This window comes from Canis lupus, chromosome 23 (genome assembly GCF_003254725.2).
Source record: "Canis lupus dingo isolate Sandy chromosome 23, ASM325472v2, whole genome shotgun sequence".
Taxonomy (NCBI): Eukaryota; Metazoa; Chordata; class Mammalia; order Carnivora; family Canidae; genus Canis; species Canis lupus.
In genome coordinates this window covers 33637854-33652195 of record NC_064265.1, presented here as the reverse complement: position 1 = coordinate 33652195, position 14342 = coordinate 33637854, and positions in this window count along the sequence as shown.

The window sequence follows — 14342 nt, the reverse complement described above, 5'->3', positions numbered from 1 at the left end:
GTGAGTTTTTCATAATACGGACTTTATTATGTTGAGGTATGTGGAATTTAAGAAACAAAACAAATGAACAAAGAAAAATGGAGACAAACAAAAAACACATACTCTTAAATATAGAGAATAAACTAGTGGTTGTCAAAGAGGAGAAGGGAAGGAGGTATACTTATGATGAGCAGAGTAATGTATAAAAGTGTTGACTCATTACATTGTACATCTGAAATATACTGTATATTAATTAGACTTGAGTTTTTTAAATAAGAAAATAATGCAAAAAAAAAGAGAGAGGACTGAGGAACTGATAACAATAGCACCCTACTTTGCTCAGCTATGAACAGTATCTACATATTCATCATAATATAAATACTGCATTACAAGTATTTTGGAAGGGTGAGGGGTGGTGATATAGAGAGTAAGTTAAGAGAGCTAAATCTTCAACAACCAAAACAAGAGAGAAAATACCATGCAAAATGGATCAGTGAAGAAAGAGGAGAATAATCACAGTATTTGCATACATGGAAGAAAATATCAAGAGAAACAATTCAAGAATGGACAGGGACTGGGAGGTACATGTAGGAGACTTTTTTAATATTTGGTAATATGTAACTATATTACATCAATAAAAATGAAATCTAAATTAATTTTTTAAAGTTAATTCAAACTCCAGTCCATTTTCATATACATAAGAATGATTGAAAGCCTCCATTTAATTCTATTTTGATCCCTGAATATAACAAAAGAGGTGGTACCTCTCCTTTTTCACAATTTTCTGATGGTCACCCACCCTATAAGATTCCATATGGGCTTCTAGGAAGAACTTTTTTTATTTTTTGGCTTTTTTTCAGTGGTGAGAGGAAAAGGAATTTTAGTTGAAATATTTGATGTCTAACTCAAAAGCAGGATTCCTGGCCTCTACCCCATCTTCCTACCTGATTGTGTACAACAAAAATCAATAGGAAGCAAATCTTCAACCCCATGTCAGGAGTAGACTAGACTTATGACTAATGCATAATTGCCTGTGTGTAGGTGACTGAAATGGTGATGGGAGCATTTTTAAAAAGGAGCCATAGAATCTAACTAAACCCCCTTCCTCTTATCTTTCCCTTTGCCGAGAATGCCTACAGGGAAATGGCCCTAGAAGTCCCCAGTTCTCATTCTGGTTGGGCCCAACATTTGAACCTTTACAACCATAGAAGAAATTTGTTGGACTGAAACTTCCTCAGCCTCCAGAAGGCCTAAGAGACATGTCACCCAGAAAAAACAGAAAGAACACAAAAGGACCACCACAATGAATTTTGGGGATAAACCCCTATAGGGACCAAAATGATTAAGAATTTACACTGAGGGAACGATAGAAGAACATTCTACAGAGCTAGCATGCAATGTACCTGCTCATCTTACCCCCCAATAGCCCTGAGTAGACATGAACTCCTAAGTTGGAGGGAATGAAACACCTTCAAAACAAGAAATGAATGAAGTTGGATGACACTTCTGTAGTGAGGAGGCCAGCCAAGGGTTGTGCCCAGCCCTGATGGTGACAGAGATAGGGCAGAGGCACCAGCTCTCTCAGCACTATTCCCTATTAATAATGCATTGGCTTCTGTTCCCCTTTGACCTCAAGCCTTTGTCCTCTGCTCTTCGGGGTAAGGGAGTTGATTCATATAGCCATAGAAACAATTCTAAAGCAATAAAAACTAAAGGAAATAAATTATAAGAAGCACCCATTAAAGACCCTTCAAAAGGATAAAATTATTTCAATTTTACTCTGTCTCAGTCACTTCTCCCCACTTCTTCCCCAGATATACCTGCATATCTATATATTTATACAGTTTTTTATTATTTAGTTAATATGAATTACAGGCCTCATGCTTCCTCCCTTCTAAATCCAAAATGAGGAAGCTTTCTCTTTTCTCTCGCTCCCTTTTTTTCTCCGCTCCCCCTCACCAACACGATTTACATTCTCAATGTAATGTATTAAAAAGTTGACAGGGACGAAAGGATTCACACGATGTCTGCTAAGAAACCCAATTTCCATGATGAATTGCCCGAAGCCCCTGAATCACAAACCATTTTTTCCGCTGCTCAGAAGTTGGGTTTTTTTTTTTTTTTAAATCTTCTTAAAGCCTCTTTCCTAATCTTCGGCTAGAAGAGATGGGTGAAAGGATTTTTTTTTCTAAACTAAGGAAAGTATTAGCATCTTGGTTGTTGTGCATCAAATTTGAAAATGCAAGGTTAGTAATATTTCAAATCGGCCATGGTCCAAACCTCTTGATAAGTGAGTGTGCTCTTTCGTGTTCTCTCTCACCTCCTTCCCCACCCAACCCCCCAGTCTTATAGGCAGTAATAAGGAGGAGCTTCAGGAGAAAAAAAAAATAGAGTGATTCTTCAAATATCTACCCACTTTTGGATAGTTTTAGAAATACAAATAAAAGATATCTTTTTTCCTAGAGTTGGCTGGATCAATCATATCTAGGTGAAGATTTCAGCAGCAAAATCCTGACCCAACTCTCATGATACACCTGTCAGATCTGGAGCAGAGGCTGTGATCAGAGCTACAAGCATTATATTTAGCGTGTTCTCTTAAGACATTGGATTTCATGTACCCAGAAAAGTTCACACTGGGCTACCTATTACCAGAAGAGTGAAGGGCAACACAGCATCTACCTGGGGTTTTGCTAAATTTACACACTTTTTTTTAAAAAGACCCACTTATTCACAAGCATTCTGGAAATTTGAGGCTCTCCTGACTATCTTCAATTTCAGCTTTACACTCTTACTGTATGCTGTGAAGGTATCAGTCAGGTGCCACTCTCCCTCAGGGAACAGTTGGACTTTTTCCCTGCTGCACAAGCACCTTGGCTTTCCCTATGATCCACTCCCCAAGAAAACTTACCAAAAAGAACCAAACACTAAGAAAACTTTAAGAGAATTAAAGCACTTTTTCTTTAAAAAATATATTCAACATTATACAGGGGGGAAAAAAGGACTCTGATATTGTCTATAAATTTCCAAAACATTTGTTGATGTACTGAGAGAATGAAGAGTCCATATTCTGGAGTTTAAGTCTGAAGTCACAATCTCCAAATTTAAGAGTCATATGGAAGCTATGAATCTATCAAGAAAAATTTACAGTGCAGATATTCAGAAAAGTTTTGCAATTTAAGAGAGGACATGAACTTGGATGTATAATTGTAAGAACCTCTATTTTGCAGGTGAAGATACTGAGGGCTTTAGAGGAAAAGGAACTGGCCTCAGCTGCATAGCCAGTGAGGGACAGAACCAGGACCTGATCGAATTTTATTCCTGGTTCATATATTTCCAAATTGGTAACTTCTTGACAGTATATAAATAATGCATCTAGGTGAGTGAGGGCTTTACAGCCACACAGTTTCCCCTAAAAGTTATTTATCCTGAACATTGTCTATGCTCTCCTAACTTAAGAGAAGTAACACAGTGAGGCACAGTTAGAAAGGGGCAGGTGCTGTCATTACCTTTCCAGACCAGCTTTAGCAAGAAGACTTAATAAGCCACCTTACTGGAGTCTTCAAGTTAGGTTGAGTGAGAGCTAACAAGATGTAATCAGGACTCATGTCTCCCCAGCACCCAAGGAGGAAGGTGAACTTTACTTGAATGTGGAGATAGTGTCATTTAAAGGAAAATCTTTGAGCTGGTCACTCATATTTGCATCCCCAAACAATCCTTATAGAGTCATTATTCTTATACTACCTGTTTCCTTTAAACAAAGAGATTGCTGCATGGAAATTAAATATAAATGAATTGGCAATACTATGGAGAAAAGATAGTCTTTTCAACAAATGGTGCTGGTACAACCGGACATTCACATGTGAAAAAAATATAGGCACATGTTTTATACCCTTTACAAAAATTAACTCTGATCAGGGATCCCTGGGTGGCTTAGTGGCTTAGCGCCTGCCTTCAGCCCAGGGCCTGATCCTGGAGTCTCAGGATCGAGTCCACATCAGGCTCCCTGCATGGAGCCAGCTTCTCCCTCTGTGTCTCTGTCTCTCTCTCTCTCTCTCTCTCTCTGTGTCTCTCTCATGAATAAATAAATAAAATCTTTAAAAAAATAACTCTGAATGGATCATAGAACTAAATATAAAATATAAAACTCCTAGAAAAATAACATGAGGGGCACCCCAGGTGGCTCAGCAGTTTAGCACCGCCTTCGGCCCAGGGGCCTGATCCTGGAGACCTGGGATCAAGTCCCATGTTGGGCTCCCTGCGTGGAGCCTGCTTCTCCCTCTGCCTGTGTCTGTGTCTCTGCCTCTCTCTCTCTCTCTCTCTGTCTCTCATGAATAAATAAAATCTTTAAAAAAATAAAAATAACTTAAAAAAAGAAAAGAACAATAACACGAGAAAATCTAGATGACCTTGGGTATGGCAATGACTTTTTAGACACAACACCAAAGGCATTATCCATGAAAGAAATAATTGATAAGCTAGATTTCATTAAAATTAAAAATATCTGCTCTAATATTGTGCTATAATAAGATATATATATTAGGTCTTCATCCCTGGTTCCTGGCACAAGCACTTCTAATGCCCTTTGAATTTCCTGATGGGAGTGAGAAGAAGCATCCTTTGTTTTTCAAAATAAGCCCCCTTTCAACCATACCTGAGTTTCTGCTAATGAGAGGACTCTGTTGGGCCCCAAGATAACTTCAGGATGGGAGCTAGTTGCCTGAGGAGCCAACCAGGTGATCAGAGGGTTGAAAGTTTCAGCCCCATCCTCTGACCTCTGGAGATGAGAAAAGGGCTGAAAATAATCATCAATGGTCAATGGATTTAATCAATCATGTCTTCTTGATGGAACCTCCATAAAAACCCTAAACAACGGTATTTGGAGAGTTTCCAGTTGGTGAATACATGAAGGTACTGGGATGGCAGCACACATAGGACAAGAAAGCTCCATGTCCCATCCTGCTCATATCTAGCCCTATGCATCTCTTCCACTGGGCTATTACTGAGTTCTACCCTTTATAAAATAATAGCAAGTAAAGCTCTTTCCTAAGTTCTGTGAGCTATGCTAGAAACTACCAAACTTGACTAAGTTCTGTGACCTATGCGAGAAACTACCAAACTTGAGAGGGGCTTGTGGGAACCCTCCAACTTTATAGCCAGTTGGCCAGAAGTACAGGTAGCCTGGACTTACAATTAGCATCTGAAGGTGAAAACAGTCTTGTGGGACTGAGCTTAACTTGTAAAGTCTGCATTAAAATTCCAGGTACTCAGTGTCAGAATTTAATGAAACCACAGGACACTAAGTTGGTGTTAGCAGAAAATCATTTACTGTGGAAAACCCACAAATTTGGTGTCAGAGTACGATATACAAAAACAGATCAGATCTCCAAAAGACATTATTAAGAGAACAAGAAGATAAGCCATAGACTGGGAGAAAATATTTGCAAAAGATATATCTGATAAAAGAGTGTTATTCAAAACATAAAGAACCCTTAAAGTTCAACAATAAGAAAATGAATGGCTCAGTTTTAAAAATGAGTAAAAGACCTGAACGGACACTTCACCAAAGAAGATAATACAGAAGGCAAATATGCATACGAAAAGATGGTATATATCATGTCACGGGGGAAATGCAAATCAAAATAATAATAAAATGCCACTATTTATCTATTAGAATGGCCAAAATCCAGAACACTGCCACTACCAAGTGCTGGTGACAATGTGGAGCAGTAGGAACTTTCATTCATTGTTGATGGGAATGCAAAATGGTACAGCTGCTTTAAAAGACAGTTTGGCAGTTTTTAAAAAAAGTAACATGTTCTTACCATAAGATTTAGCAATTGTACTCCTTGGAGTTTACCTACATGAGTTGAAAACTCCTGTATGCACAAAAACCTGTACACAGATGCTTATAGCAGCTTCATAGCTTTATATAATTGCCAAAACTTGATAGCAACTAAGTCATTCAGTAGGTGAATGTATAAACAAACTGTGATACATCCAGACAATGGAATATTATTCAATGCTAAAAAGAAATGAACTATCAAGCCATGAAAAAAATATAGAAGAATTTTAATCTATATCACTAAGTAAAAGAAGCCAATCTGAAAAGACTATATACTCTTATTATTACAACCATATAACATTCTGGAAAAGGCAAAACAATGGAGACAGTAAAATCATCAGTGGTTGCCAGGGAAAGGGGAGTAAAATAAGAAGAGCACAAAGGATTTTTAGGACAGAGAAACTATTCTGTATGATACTACAAGCCTTTATACTTTGGTTAAAACCCACAGAATGTACAACACCAAGAATGTACCCTAATGTAATCTAGTTGGGTGATAATGATGTATGGGTTCATTAATTGTAACAAGTATACTACTGGTTCAGAATTTTACCAACTATTGGTTGGGGAAGCTATGCACATGTGGAGACAAGGGTTATGTGAAAACTCTCTGTGCTTCCCGCTCAATATTTCTGTAAATCTTAAAACTATTCTAAAAAATAAAGTGTATTTAGAAGGGAAAAAATAAGTGACAATAAAATAAGTAAGCTATACAGGGCAGGTGGTACCTTCTAATGTCAAAGCCTATAGAATTGTGTTAAAGCACAGCAAAGTCAAAGAGAGGGAGGAAGGAAAGGAGAGAGGGGGCAGGAAGGGAGGGGGGAGGAGAGAGAGGGAAGGAGGGAGAGAAAGAAAAAGAGAGAAAGAGAGAAAAGTGTAAAGTTCAGAGATCATATAGTTGACAGGGATAAGAAAGAAACAAATGGGGGTATATTGAAGTCAGTTCATCCTCAGTGAGGTAAAACGAGAGAAACAGACTATTCTGAAATTAGCCTCCCTGCATAATTTAAAAGTCGCTAGGGATCCCTGGGTGGCGCAGAGGTTTGGCGCCTGCCTTTGGCCCAGGGCGTGATCCTGGAGACCTGGGATCAAATCCCACGTTGGGCTCCCGGTGCATGGAGCCTGCTTCTCCCTCTGCCTGTGTCTCTGCCTCTCTCTCTCTCTCTCTCACTGTGTGCCTATCATAAATAAAATAAAATTAAAATTAAAAAAAATAAAAATAAAAAAAATAAAATAAAAGTCGCTAAAATTGGAAGGGGAAAAATGTAATAGATGGAAGTAAATAACCAAATCAAAAAAGAAAGATATCACTTCATTGGCTAATAAATTTGTTCAGTGTTGATAGGATAATAAGAAAAGATTCCACCACAGCAAAGAAATGGCCCTATGGATTGAAAGTTCCATGAGAAGAGGGACTGTTTTTCATTCACTGTTGCATGATCAATTCCTAGAATGTGGCTGGCACCAATAAATGTTAAAGTGAATGACTTCATAAATCAGAAGGTTTAGATGTGGAAGAACTGGTAGAAGTAAAACACATAATAACCAGAATTTAAAACTCAGAAGAGAAGAAGAAAGGGACAGAGGTAATTTGTAAAGAAAAAATGGCTAAGAATTTTCAAAACTGATTAAAGATTTTATATCCACAGATTCAAGAATCCCAGAAAATCCCTAGCAAGACAAATAAAAAGAAATTCATCCCTTAGACAAATCATAGAAAATGCAAAAAGCTAAAGATAAATCAAAAGTTTTTAATTCAGTCACTGAAAATGAAGAGATTACCTTCAAAGAAATGATATTTAGACAACGAAATGTGGAACAAAAATCAAAACTAAACAACAACAGAGAACTTTCTAAATCCTGAAGGGGAAAAAAAAAAACCCTTCAACCTAGAATACTATATCCAACAAAAATATCTTTTAAGAGAGCAGATAAAATATATTTCAGAAAAGTATTGAAACATTTCATAATCAGCAGATCCTTACTGAAAAAATTGTGAAGGACATGCTGTGAGCAATAATCCCAGATGAAGGTCTGAACACAGGAGGTAAAAAGTGAAAACCATGTGGAAATAGGTGAAGAATTATAAATAAACACAGATATAAATCAGTAATAATAACAACGCCCATAGGGTTAAAATTTTTAAAGGCATTATTACCAGAGAGTAACAGTCAAAGTTATGGTGAATGGAATTACAGTGCTCTAAGGGGTTACTTGGAAGACAGAAATGTTATTAACATTTTTCTTTTACAGTGCAAATATGCATTTTGTACTTTCCAGAGGAACTTCTAAAAGAATAAAATGAAAGTAATACCTCCCCACCAAAATGAGAAGGGGTGGAATTAAAAAAAAAAAAAAACAGTAAAAACTTAAATAGAGGAACAAACATAAAATTGATACAGAAAATTTATAGCACAGGGGCACCTGAGTGGCTCAATCAGTTAAGTGGCTGGCTCTTGATTTTGACTCAGGTCATGATCTCAGGGTCATGAGACCCTGATGATCAAGACACATGTGAGACTGTGCTCAGCAGGGAGTCTGCTTATGGATTCTCTCTCCTTCTCCCTCTGCTCCTTCCCTCTGCTCACAAGTGCTCTCACTCTCTCTTAGAATAAATACATAAATCTTTAAAAAAATAAAGAAAAAAACACAGCACAAAAGTTCCAAAAAATTTGGGCACCTGGATGGCTCATTTGGTTAAGCATCAGACTCTTGATCTCAGTTCAGGTCCTGATCTCAGGGTTATGAGTTCAAGCCTGGTGTTGGGCTCCATGCTGGCCATGAGCCTACTTTTAAAATAAATTCCAAAAGTATCAGTAATCAAGATGAATATAAACCAAAAATTCACTTGCTGGGATGAGCACTGGATCTTATACTGTATGTTGGCAAATTGAATTTACATTTCAAAAAATTTTTAAAAATAAACCAATAATTTTTCAATTAAGAAAATGAAGTTAAAAAAAACAAAATCCAATTATATATAATTTTCAAAAGACACATAAAATATAAGGCTACAGAAAAGTTCAAAGTAAACGGTAACATAAAAATACTAAAGATGGGGTAGTTATATTAATATCAGACAAAATACAGTTTAGGTCCAAAAATCATTCCTGGACATACAATCACTTCATAATAGTAAAAAGTTTCAATTCATGAAGAAAACAAAAATGTTAAGTTCAAGTACATTTAAAGTGTGGCCTAAAATATATAATGCAGAAATATATAACAGATACATAAGTACCCATCGATTATGTAGATTTCAACACTCTTTCAAATGTTTCATAGAATATGCTGATAAAAATCAGTAAGGATATAGATCTGAAAAACAAGATTGACAAACCTGACCAAATGAATATATAGAGAACGGTATACCCAACAACTACAGAATATGCCACTTTTTGCAAACTTATACCTAGATTTACAAAATTAGACCATATAATGGACCATAAAGCAAGTCTCAACAAATTTCTAGGGACTGAGAGTATATTCTCTGACCACAATGCAATTAAACCAGAAACAATATTAAAACAATTTTAAAAATATAAATAAATAAATAAATAAATAAATAAATAAATAAATAATAAAACAATTTTTAAATTCTCAGATATTTGGGAATTAAAGTTATATTGATAAACATGGGTCACAGAAGAAATAGGGGAAATTTCAAACACTTCAAGCTAAATAACAAGGAAATTCTTTTTTTTTTTTTTAAGATTTTATTTATTTATTCATTCATGAGAGACAGAGAGACAGAGGCAGAGACACAGGCAGAGGGAGAAGCAGGCTCCCTACAGGGAGCCTGACATGGGACTCTATCCCCAAACCAGGATCATGCCCTGGGCCAAAGGCAGGCGCTCAACCACTGAGCCACCCAGGGATCCCAACAAGGAAATTCTATACAGTGAACACTGTACACTGAAACCTATAGAAAACATTAGCCTTAAAATGCATCTATTACTTAGGGGAAAAAAAAAAGGTGAGTTAAGCATCCCTCACAAAATGTTAGAAAAAGGGGTGGGAAAAAAAAAAAAAAAAAGAAAAGAAAAAGGGGTGGGAAAGAAACCTAGAAAAGAGAGAATAGCAGAAATCAATGAAACAGAAGGTAAATATAAAAAAGACTGTGGAAGGAAAGGAGGAGTAGAAAACAAAGCCAAAGTCATTCTCTGGAATAAGTAATGGCACAGATGACTAACAACAGGAATGAAAAGGAAGAAATCAGTTCAGGTGCTAAAGAATCAAACAGGTAGAAAGAAATGATGAGCAACATAATGGCTATAAACTTAAAAAACAAATGAAATAGACATGATGGCATAGTTGGTATATTTGATACTCAGATCATTTTTAACACTCTAATTTCTATTCAACAAAATTGTTGGCAGGAATAATCATGTAATCAAACAAATAATAGTGGCCAGAAACACAGTGAAAATTTCTTTTACTGAACTTTGTATGCCAATAAACACACATAGACACATACCAAAAAATTTTTTTTCAATAAAATATTACAGGAAAAAAGGATGAAAAAAGTAATGGAGTAATACTTTTGAATTGTGCTAATATATTTTCAAAGAAAAAATATTTATACTTAAATAGTAATCTATCACTTTAGTGAATAGAAATAATTCCTATTTTTGTGTCAAAACTTTTGCAAGTTTTTTAATGACTTTACCAAAATTGATCTTCACATATACATACACATAGGCAATTAAAGACAAATATGTCAAATTATCTTCAAAGTTGAGCAAAAAACACTTCATTAATTTTAATTTTGAAAATTATCTTTCATATGAAGGTACAGATATATAAGTGATAAAAATATCACTCCACAATAAATTTTAGAATTATCAAAATCATCCATGCCTTTGTTCTTTGGTATCCACTCTAGTCCCTTTCAGACATCTCTACAGATGTTTGTAATCTCCAAAGTGGTCACAAGAATGATAGAATTTATGTAACTCAAGTTCCATTTCTTTGCATTTCCAGTCACTGAACTATCAGCGTTAATTTCTAATTGACTATTTAAACTCAGACACATGTAGTATATTACATGTAGTATAGTTGGAAACATAAACTGCACCCAAAGCAAACAAGCTTAAATAATTCCAAACTGTTATGATGCCTGGGTGGCTCAGTCAGTTAAGCATCTGCCTTTGGCTCAGGTCATGATCAAGCCCTGCATTGGGCTCTCTGCTTAGTCAGGAGTCTGCTTCTCCCTTTCCCTCTGCTTCTCCCCACACTTGACTTCTTTCTCTCAAATAAAAAAAAAAAAATCTTTAAGTTTTTAAAGTGCCAATTTGAAGCTCACATATCAATATTCTTTACTCTAAAAAATACAGAACACTTATGAAAGAAATTGAGGAAGACATAAAGAGATGGAAAAACATTCCATGCTTATGGATTGGAAGAATTAATATTGTGAAAATGTCTCTGCTACCCAGGACAATTTACACGTTCAATGCAATCCCTATCAAAATACCATAGACTTTCTTGACAGAGTTGGAACAAATCATCTTAAGATTTGTATGGAATCAGAAAAGACCTCGAATAGCCAGGGGAATATTGAAAAAGAAAACCAATGCTGGGAGTATCACAATGCCAGATTTCAAGCTGTGACCATCAAGACAGTATGGTACTGGCACAATAACAGACACATAGGGATGCCTGGGTGGCTCAGCAGTTGGGTGCCTGCCTTCAGTTCAGGTTGTGATACCAGGATCCGGAATCCAGTCCTGCATCAGGCTCCCCGTGAGGAGCCTGCTTCTCCCTCTGCCTATGTTTCTGCCTCTCTCTCTCTCTCTCTCTCAGCCTGTGTCTTTAATGAATAAATAATCTCTAGAAAAAATGGACACATAGATCAATGGAACAGAACAGAGAACCCAGAAATGGGCACTCAACTCTATGGCCAACTAATATTCGACAAAGCAGGAAAGAATATCCACTGGAAAAAGGACAGTTTTTCCTTTTTATAAATGGTGTTGGGAAAATTGGACAGCCACATGCAGAAGAATGAAACTAGACTATTCTCTTATACCATACACAAAGATAAACTCAAAATGGATGAAAGATCTAAATGTGAGACAAGAATCCATCAAAACCCTAGAGGAGAACACAGGCAACACCCTTTTTGAACTTGACCACAGCAACTTCTTGCAAGATACATCAATGAAGGCAAGGGAAACGAAAGCAAAAATGAACTTTTGAGACTTCATCAAGATAAAAAGCTTCTGCACAGCAAAAGAAACAGTCAACAAAACTAAAAGACAAACTACAGAATGGGAGAAGATATTTGCAAGTGACCTATCCGATAAAGGGCTAGTATCCAAGATCTATAAAGAACTTATCAAACTCAGTACCCAAGAAACAAACAATCTACTCATGAAATGGGCAAAAGACATGAACAGAAATTTCACCAAAAACAACATACACGTGGCCAACAAGCACATGAGAAAATGCTCTGCATCACTTGCCATCAGGGAAATACAAATCAAAACCACAATGAGATACCACCTCACACCAGTGAGAATGGTGAAAATTAACAAGACAGGAAACAACAAATGTTGGAGAGGATGTGGAGAAAGGGGAACCCTCTTGAACTGTGGCTGGGAATGCAAACCGGTACACCCACTCTGGAAAACTGTGTGGAGGTTCCTCAAGAAGTTAAAAATAGAGCTACCCTACCACCCAGCAACTGCACTACTGGGTATTTACCCCAAAGACATTGATGTAGTGAAACATCAGGACGCCTGCACCCCAATGTTTATAGCAGCAATGTCCACAATAGCCAAACTGTGAGAGGAGCCACAATGTCCTTCAATAGACAAATAAAGAAGATGTGGTATATATATATACACACATACAACAGAATATTACTCAGCCATCAGAAAGGACAAATACCCACCATTTGCTTTGACGTGGATGGAACTGGAGGGTATTATGCTCAGTGAAATAAGTCAGTCAGAGAAGGACAATCATCATATGGTTTCATTCATACATGGAATATAAGAAATAGTGAAAGAGACCATAAGGGAAAGGAGGGGAACTGAATGGGAAAAATTAGAGAGGGAGACAAACCATGAGAGACTCCTAACTCTGGGAAACAAACAAAGGGTTGTGGATGGGGAGATGGGCGGGGGAATGGGATAGCTGGGTGAGGAGGGCACTTGATGGGATGAGCACTGGGTGTTATACTATATGTTGGCAAATTGAATTTAAATAAAAAAATAAATAAATAAAATATTATTTAAATGCAACAGAAATCTCAGCCATTTTTTTATACCAACAAAAGATTGGGAGGGGTTAAGATTTCTGACATTTTCATTGATTTTATTATTGTTTTTGGATTCTCTACAGACAATACATCCCCTTATTATACACATCTATGGTGCAATGCTTCCATCACCCTTGTCTTGGTAGTAAATGGACAAATTCCTAGAAAGTTATAACTTATCAAAACTCTTTGTCACCAGAACACGTGTAAAACTATCCCTTGCAGCAGTGATCATGACTGCCAAAAGAGAAAAACAAAACAACTTTAATGTCCATCAACAATAGGATGGATAGTGTATGGTACAGTCATATCTAGAATACATTACAGCCAAACCCCCTTCTAACAGCACCCTCTTTCTTTATAACACCTATTGCAATTTGTTATATGCGTCCATTTGCTTACTCTTATTTATTGCCCGTTTTCCGCACTGGTTGATAAGCTCTGTGAAGGTAAACATCAAGTCCCAATTCATATTTAGCCCCTAGGCTGGTGCCTGAGACACGGTAGACACTCAGAAGTCATTTTATGCATGCATGCATGATGAATAAAGAGTGGTTACGGCTGAGCCCTGCTTGCCTAGGAACAATTCTGGCACTTTGAGATGAATTTGTCATGATCTACTATATATTTAACTCTTTGTTTTGTCCTCAGAGGAAAACCTGATTTTCCTCACTTCCAAAATCCTGGAGGACCTTCAAACATAGGCAATGACTGATGTGGAATTGATTTACTCTGAGGACTCTAGGTATCTATCATCAGTCAGAATATAGCAAATCAACAGTATTAGCATTTATTGAATGTTAATTCCACTATAACCCTAAGAGTCTCAATCATATGAGGTAGGTACTAGTATTATCACCACTTTGCAGGTGGGAAAACTGAGGCAAATAGTAACTTTTTAAGACTCATACAGCTAGGTAAGTAGTAGAGTTGGATTTGAACCTAATTGGCCACACTGTGCTATGCTGCATCAAATATTCAGTGTTATAACTAAGAGTATTATTAATTGTAGCTCACATCACAAATTGGCAGCAAGTTGAACAGCATGGTCTGGGTTGTGTGGTGAAGAGAAGACTAACCTGATAGGCACTACAGGGGGCCTGTGAAGCCAGGCTTCAGAAAGCCAGTGCTCATGTGGGCTTCCAATAAAGAACCCTTCAGATCCCACCTTTTTTCTGTGCTGGGTAATCACAGGATTTACCTGGAGGAGCCAGGATTGTGTCTCTTGTGATCCTGGCTGGGGGCTCAGAGCTC